Below are 8,798 nucleotides of genomic sequence, written 5' to 3' on the forward strand. Positions count from 1 at the left end.
GCAGCCACAGCTTCTCTGGGCAACCTGGGCCAGGGCCTCCCCACCCTGCAGACGGTGTTGGGTTGGCAGGAAGGGGCAGCTCTTACCTTTGGGGAGCTCTGAGTGTCCAAGGAGGTCTTTGGCAGGTCCTGCCAGACTTCCCTGGGGCCTGGGATCCTGGGGGGCTGCAGCCCCTTCCCCTGCATGGCTGGGGCTGATGTGCTGAGCTGCCAATTGCTCCCCTGACGTCAATGCCCAGCAGAGAGCCCGAGCTGTTAATGGGAGATTTGGTCAATAAAGAATTAAAGGATTGGAGCCAAATTAAATTATGGCAATCAGCGAGGCCTGCAGGAAGCAGCTCCTGTCAAACAAACCCGATTTTCTCTCCTGGTGAGTGAAGGGTTCAGTTAATCAGTGTGATCCACGGGTGTGTGTGAGCCCAGAGCTGTCAGAGACAGTGAGGGGCTGGCACAGCACACCTGGGAACACCAGCAGGACTGGGGGGTTCAGAGACCTCAAAATGAAGCTGTCAGGGACCATCCTAGAACCACAGAATCCCAGACTGGTCTGGGTTGGGAGGGGACACCTTCCACTAGCCCAGGTTGCCCCAAGCCCCGTCCAGCCTGGCCCTGATGACCAGCCCAGGCAGGAACGTGCTGCATGAGCTGCCTCCAGCAGAATTAAAAGGCCTTTTTTGTGTTTTCCTGGAGCGATGCTGGGGCAGTTTCATCCCTGGCTCTGCTGTACCAGTGGCTGGAAGCCTCTCCTGGATCTTATTCCAAGGATCATGCCATGGAATGGGCTGTTTGTGCCTCCACCAGACCCTCCCCAAGGCCCAGGCAGTGTAAAGCCAAAATGTGCAAATTCAGCACAGAGAAAAAAAATGCGAATTTGGGACAGCAGGAAAATTCTGTCAATTGTTTTTTTGGATGTCATGGAATGTGCAGCAGAAAGTTGGATAAACACCATAAAGACAGGAAAAAATATGTCTGAGGTGAAGATGGACAGATTCAAACCAGTTTTGAATTGTGATGCATTTCACTGAGTTTTATTTTTAAATTAATGTGGAAGTGAGGACTAAACATGGCATTTTGGGGGGGATTCATCTGAACACAGCTGCACACATGGTGTTGGTCTGTGATTGGAGCCAGTCCTGAGATCCCCTTCATAGCCATGGACACAAACAGTGATTTTAGGGCAGAACTCAGAGAATCATAGAATGGTTTGGGTTGGAAGTGACTTTGAAGTTTATCCAGTCCCACCCCTGCCATGGGCAGGGACAGGTTCCACTATCCCAGGTTGCTCCAAGCCCCGTCCAACCTGGGACACTTGCAGGGATGGGGCAGCCAGAGCTGGAACAGGATCTGTGCATGGACACAACTGTGGCTGGACCCCTTAAATTATCACAGGGATGTTCGTGGCACTGGGAACATCTCCGGACTCAGAGGTGGGTTCTTGCTTCTCTGTATCACCTGGAAAGGAGGAAGGCAAAGAGGGCCTGCTGTGTGCCCCTTCTCCCAGCCCCAAATGACTCTCCTCACAGAGCAGGGTCTGGTCACAGCCCAGGAGTCCAGGGGGCACACAGGGACTGCTCCAGCCCGGTGACCAGCAACACCACCCCGTTCCCTGCCAGGGCCAGGACACAGGCTGAGCAGAAAAGGACACCCAGGCAGGGGGGGAAAGATTCCAGGCCGAGGACACCCACCAGGATGAAGGAGGAGGAGGAGCTGCTGTTGGAGGGATCAGAAGCCATGAGGGAGAATCTTGATTTGTGTTTAGAAGAAGACACCGAGTTTTCAGCCCTGCGGCATCAGGGGGATCAGGTGGAGACTCTGCACCAGGGCAAGAGCCAAATCAGGAATGCAAATTGTTGTTACAATGGGTGAGACAGCGGAACATCACCTTCTCCTCCTGGAAAGGGTGGTGAGGCCTTGGCAGGGGCTGCCCAGGGAGGTTTGGAGTGCCCAGCCCTGGAGGTGTCCCAGGAAGGCCTGGCCGTGGCACTCAGTGCTCTGGGCTGGGGGACAAGGTGGGGATGGGGCACAGGGGGGATCCATGGGCTGGGAGGGCTTTTCCAGCTGCAGTGATTCCAGGATTCTGTGATTCTATGATCACCTGATAGGGGGAATGGGCCAGAAACACTCAATAAATGGGGCTGTTGTGGCTTGGAAGTTGCTACAAGATGAAGAAGTTCATGTTTCAGGTTGAGCCAGGGATAACCAAGGCACTTTTACAGTCTGTTGCTTGTGAAAGGCTGAGTTGCTCACCAGGGCTCAGCTGACATCCCAAAATAAGCTGCAGGATGAGAGAACAAGGAGAGCAAGGTCAGCTTCCAGCCCTGGCTTCCCTCCATGAGCCTGCCATAGGAATTCCCTCCAGCTCTGTAGGGCAAAAAGTGGTCTCAGGCCATGCCCTGGGCCAATAAATGTGATCATGGAATGGCCCTTTCTCTGCTCTGCCTCCCTCCTGTCATTCACCCAGGAGAGAACCTGCAAGGCCAAGCAGAGGAAAATGCTTGTTTCTGAGGTTTTGTTCTGACAGGAGAAGTTTGAAGGTAACACAAAGTCCAGAGAACAGTCCTGGAGGGACAGGGAGAGTCTGAGTGTGGTGGGCAGGGGCTGCACATTCATTTGTGCTGAAACTTTGCTGCTGCTTCTCCCCACGAAGTGCAAAGGCCAGGCAGGGGCTGACACACCAGCTCCTGCCTGTTGGCACAAATTCCCTGTGTCATCATCCACCAGGAGCTTCTTAGAGAGGAACAAACTTCTGTTGGCAAGACACAAACTCAGCTGGTCTTAGCCTGAACATCTGGGAGTTGTCTCACCTCTCCTCCCACCCTGGGCTGGCTCTGGCTGTTGTCTCCAACCCTCCCCTCCATAGTCTGGGAGTTACAAGCTTGAAGTTGAACACATTTATGCTCCATCAGTACAAAAACCTGAGGTGGGAGAAGGTGGGAGATCCAGAACACTCTGAGGATGCAGCTCAGCAGGACCCTGGTCACCCACACACCTCTGCAGGTGGAAACCACACCTTGTTCTGGGCTGGGGTGTCCCCTCCAGTTCCCACCCTGGGAGCTGGCAGCAGATGTCCAGCAGTGTGTGCTGCCCAGGGGGGTTTTGCTGTGAGAGCTGGTGCCCCTGGACTCGCTCTGAGGTTCAGGTTTTCCCTGCCCTGAAGCCCCAAAGCCCTGAATCAGGACAGCCCCACCAGCTGAGGGACTGCTCCTGCTGGAGCCCCAACCCAAAGCACCTTGCTGGAGCCCCTCTCTGGGCAGGCACCCACCCACAGGGTCCCTGTCCCTGGGTTAGGAAGGAAAACCAGTGACATGTCCCCTCCAGCATCCCCCCACACACACAGGGTGTGCCCCTCCTTCCCCTCCAGCCCTTGGCAAAGGCAACAGTGCCGTGAAAACGGTCCTGTTTTCCAGGGAAAACAGACATGGAAGGGTTAAACCAGCCTGCTGGCAGCTTGGGAACGGGGTGCAAGTTTCTCAGGCGCTGGTACCCTCTGTTTTCCCCAATATTCCAAAGGGCCAGACCTCATCTCTGTGGATTTCCAGACATTTGACTTCCTCGACCCCAAAATATTTTCATCTCTTCTCCAAGCTGCTTTGAGTCCTCCGCAGGACACAAACCAGGAGGCTTTTCAGCCTGGCTGTGGTCAGTGATACAAACCAGGAGGCTTTTCAGCCTGGATTTGGTCAGGGACACAAACCAGGAGGTTTTCCAGCCTGGCTGTGGTCAGTGATACAATCCAGGAGGCTTTTCAGCCTGGCTCTGGTCAGTGACACAAACCAAGAGACATTCCAGCCTGTGTCCAGTCATCTCTGTTGGCCACAGGAGGCAAACCCTGCAAAGCCACCCTCGTGGCAGCGCTGCCCAGCCAAGGGTGTTGGTGCAGGTTTGTTGCTCAGAGGGCTCTGTTTGCAGCCCCTCAGCTCCCTGGGCTGTGAACCCCCTCCAGCAGCAAACATTTCTGCCCAGAGTCATTTGTCTGAGATCCTGTGAGCCTGTGCTTGGGAAGGAGCAGCTCCTCCCTCCCTCCTCCCTGCCTGAGGCATCTGTTCCCCAGATCCTGCTCTGGGCAGTGGGACCTGCACTTCATCCTGGTGGCAAAGCTCTCCAGGTTATTAAATAATCAGGCTCAGCTTTCACTGGGTCCTCCTGGTTCACAGGGCTGCTCCAGTCCCGTTTCCTTATGGAATCACAGAAGGTTTGGCTTGGAAGGGATTTTAAGGATCATCTTATCCCACCCCCTGCCACGGGCAGGGACACCTCCCACCAGCCCAGGTTGCTCCAAGCCCCAGCCAACCTGGCCTGTGCTATTTTGGCTATTTTTGGGGTGTACCTGTGAGCACAGGGGTGGAACAGCACATTCCAGCTGGTGCTGCTCAGGTGGGATCCTGACACACTGCTGAGTGTTCCCTCTGTGCTTGGTTGGCGTGAGAGGCTCACAGAGTTTTACTTTGTGCAATTACCCAGTTCAGTAATTCGTAAACTGAATATTCCCTGACTCCTGAGGTGGTGCTGCTTCTGTAAACAGTGTTCAAGTCATACCTAAACACCTGCCAGAAAATGTCACCCAGTGTAGATTATCTAATTACAGACCATTGTTTCCTCGTTTAAATGTCTTTCAGGTGCTGAAAGGACCATAAATTTTCCCATTAAGTTTGGAAAACACTGGTCTATTTTTTTTTCTTCGTTCACAAGAAGTTCCTCCAGAGAGGAGAGGAACCAATCCTTACCTTCCTGGTGCTGTCTGCATCCTCTCCATGCACAGGCACAAAGGGGCTGGAGCTGTGAGCAGGGAGCTGCAGCTCCTCCAGTGCCAGGGCTGGCAGATGTCACCCCGTGTCTGAGATAATTAGCCCTGCTGTAATTAACCTGAATGAGGAAGCCAGTGGAGGTTGCAGGTGTGTGACTGGCAGATCTTGACCACAATATTCACTAAATCTGGGATGTCTGGAACTGCTGGAGCAGCTCATTAACTCCACCAGAGACAAAGCCCACTTAGATGTGTCAGCAATGCTGCACAGCAGCTTTTCTGGGTAGATTCTTTCACATTCCACCTTGATTTGGCTAAAACTTGAACTTGGCTCAGAGCTTGGCACTATCTTCAAAAATACTGGCCCAAGACCAGGTTAAATGTAGAACTGTCCCTGCCCAGCTCAGCTGGAGGCTTGGCCTGGCCCTGCCCGGACCTGCAGCACCTGATCCTGTCCCACAAGCAGCTCCTCAACCCACCAAAAGGACCTGCAGGGAAATATTTATGTGCCTTAAGGAACCTGATTGCCCCAATCTGGGACTGGAGGGGCTGAATCCCCACGGAGGAGAAGCTGCTGCCTGGGAAAAGCCAGGAATAGAAACAGTAAACAACAAAAGCACTTCTCCCATGGCAGGGCTGGTGTCTGTCCCAGCACCCAGAGTGCCAAACACATTCCACAGAGGGGGATGTTTTATCTCTGAGCTGTTGGAGCGAGGCCAGAGGAGGCCACGGAGATGCTCCCAGGGCTGGAGCCCCTCTGCTCTGGGACAGGCTGGGAGAGCTGGGGGGGTTCACCTGGAGAAGAGAAGGCTCCAGGGAGACCTGAGAGCCCCTTCCAGGACCCAAAGGGGCTCCAGGAGAGCTGGAGAGGGACAAGGGATGGAGGGACAGGACACAGGGAATGGCTTCCCAGTGCCAGAGGGCATGGATAGATGGGATATTGGGAAGGAATTCCTGGCTGGGAGGGTGGGCAGGCCCTGGCCCAGGTTGCCCAGAGAAGCTGTGGCTGCCCCTGGATCCCTGGAAGTGTCCCAGGCCAGGTTGGACGGGGCTTGGAGCAACCTGGGCTGGTGGAAGGTGTCCCTGCCCATGGCAGGGGTGGCACTGGATGGGCTTTGAGGTCCCTTCCAACCCAAACCAGTCTGGAACTCTATGAACTGCACATGAAAATTGTTCCCATCATGTTGCTGGGAGGGCTCTTCCAAGCCCAGTGATCCAGGGATTCCGTGGGGGAGCAGCTCCCAGGTCATGGGGAGGAGCACAGACATGTGAACAACAATTTTTTGTCTGTCTCTTTGGTTGCCTTTGCCCTCCTGTTTATAACTCAGATGTGATTTCTGCTGCCTGAATTAGTCATTGATGTGAGGGGCTGCTGCAGAGCTGCCTCCCAGGACAGTGCTGCAAATACAGCACAAAAAAGATAATGAAATCCACGATATTTCCAGTGATTTAATGAGCCTGCTTCCTTTATTTCCTGCAAGGCTCAGGACAAGAAAGGTGTTTTGCTGCAGAGCTGGAATATTTATGACTCTGGACCGATACAAAAGGTGGTTCCTCTTCACTGTGTCCAAAGAACTGATGTGGCACAGGAGCAGGTCTGTTTTCCTGCACCCCTGATCTGGGAAGGATCCCCCACATCCAGGGAGCTCCTGGCCCACGCTGCCCTCAGGGTCACAGGGTCTTGTGGGGTCTCTGTGGGTTCCCCCAGGGGTCCCCAGCAACTCTTCCTCCAGCCCAGGGCCCACAGCCAAGGAGAAGGAAAAAAATAGAAATGTGATATTTAAATATATAAAAAATATAAATATATCTAAATATATAAAAATAAATAGCATAAATAGTCATTTTTCACACCTCTGGGAGGTTGCCAAACTGGCTGAGCAGGAACTGAGCTCGGCACATACAGGAAAGGAGGGAATTGGGTTGTTTTGAAGCTTTTTATGACCCCCCCCCCAGGCTCAGAGCAGTGGAGATGAAGGAGAACTTTGCAGTGCTGAGAGATGAAGGGACAAACTGGACAGTGAAATTCAGAAAGGATTCATTCCCTTGGGGCAGCACCTGCTCAGGGGTGGGTTCTCCTCCTGCCCTGACCTTGCTGCTCCTCGTGCTGTTTCTCACTCTTGATGTTCACTCCTCTCAAGGTTTGACATTTTCTCCCCTTTATAAACATGTTTTCACAAAGACACCACAATTCCCCTGGATCCCTGGAAGTGTCCCAGGCCAGGTTGGACGGGGCTTGGAGCACCCTGGGCTGGTGGAAGGTGTCCCTGCCCGTGGCAGGGGGTGGGAATTAGATGAGCTTCAAGGCCCCTTCCCACTCAAACCCTTCTGTGATTCCATGATTCCATGATTCCATGATTTTATGACGGGTCTGTTCCTGATCTGACTGATCACCTGTGGCTGGCTCTGGGCAGCCCCAGGGCTCCCTCCCCTGCCCAAACCTGCCCCCAAACCCCTCCCCACAAACACCTCGAGCTGCCCTTTGCAAATGTGATTTTGCCGTGTGGGTGATGAGTTAATTTGTTCCTAATTCAGGAAACGAAGCCCTTAATTGGGTTTGTGCCAGAACTTTCTGCTTCCACCAAGAGTTGTTGATCTGCTCCTTCCAGAAAAATTATTTTCTAATTTATAGGTGGTGCTTAAATGCAAGAAAAAGGTGACACAGTGGGAAAGTCAGTTGTAGCTGAGTGTTTGGTGCTGTCTGTCTGTCTGTCTGACTGCTGCTCAGGGGGCACTGGGGACGCTGCCATGTCCTGGAATGCACAGCAAGGACAGGAGCAGGTCCCAGTTTAAGTGTCAGCTCCTGGTGGGCTCTGAGTGCACCCAGGAAACCTCCAACTGCTGAGCTGGGGCAGCCCTCGATTGCAGCCCTTCCTTGCAGCCCCAGTGCTTGTTGTCAGAGTTTCCCAGAGCAGGGAAAAACTGAGGATTTTTCTCAGTAGCCATTTTTTGCCATTATTTTTCCTCCAGCCAGGCCCCCAAATCTCCCTCCCCTCCCTCTTCTGCCCTTGGCCATTTTTTCAGAGCAGACAAGGACCCCTTGCACTCATTCCCCTGGTGCTCACAGGCCCTGAGGAGCAGAGGCAGGAGCTGGGGGGTCCCTGAGGGAGCCCCGTGGGCTTTGGGGCTGGTTCAATGCAGCTCCCCAGCCCTCTGAGCTCTGTGAGCAGCCAGGGCAGGTCCTGCTGCCCTCCCCACATCCTCTGCTGTCACCCGGGTGAGTACAGGGGCTGCCTGAACAAAACAGGGATGTTTGTCCTCTGACAGGGCAAATTCTTCGAGGGTTTGACTCAAACCACGAATTTACAGAAGTCTCTGGCAGAAACAGCAAAAAGAGAGTTATGAAAGTGCTGGGAGGAAATTGCTTTGCTAAATATTTCTTTTAATCTCATATATAGAGATGGGTTTGGGGCAGGTGGGATGGAACTGGGTGATCTCAAAGCTCCTTTGAACCCCAGACTTTTCTGAGATGATTGGGCTCAGTGATCTCAGAGGTATTTTCCAACCTAAATGATTCTGTGATACTATGATGATTAAAAGCCACCCTAAAATTCAGCCTTGATCAATAATTACAAATTTCCCTCATTCTCTCAAGTGGTTCAGAACAGGTGGTGGCTGCCCCTGGATCCCTGGAAGTGTCCCAGGCCAGGTTGGACAGGGCTTGGAGCAACCTGGGCTGGTGGAAGGTGTCCCCCTCCCCTCCACGGGCTGGGAGGGCTTTTCCAGCCTCAGAGACTCTGGGATTCTGGGATTCAATTTCTGGGTCTTATCTGAGCCTCTGAATGTCTTCCCTCCCATTTAACCCTCTTGGCAGCTGCACAGCACAAATGCACTTTCCTTCCATCAGGGAGGGTTTGGTTAATTGACCTGCAGGTTGAGCTGATAAAGCTCCCTCCTAAAACATCACACACTTTGCCAAACTGGAACAAAGGGGGAAGAAATCAATACAGAGTCACATAATGGGGCTGCTCCTCATCTCCCAGGGAGATGTTCTCTCTCCTGCTCTGACCGTTCGGTTCAGCACAAACATTGACTTTTCCCTGCCTCCATCTCCCTCC

The sequence above is a fragment of the Neopelma chrysocephalum genome, unplaced genomic scaffold, assembly GCF_003984885.1.
Source record: "Neopelma chrysocephalum unplaced genomic scaffold, ASM398488v2 Primary Assembly neopelma1_96654, whole genome shotgun sequence".
In the NCBI taxonomy this organism is placed as follows: Eukaryota; Metazoa; Chordata; class Aves; order Passeriformes; family Pipridae; genus Neopelma; species Neopelma chrysocephalum.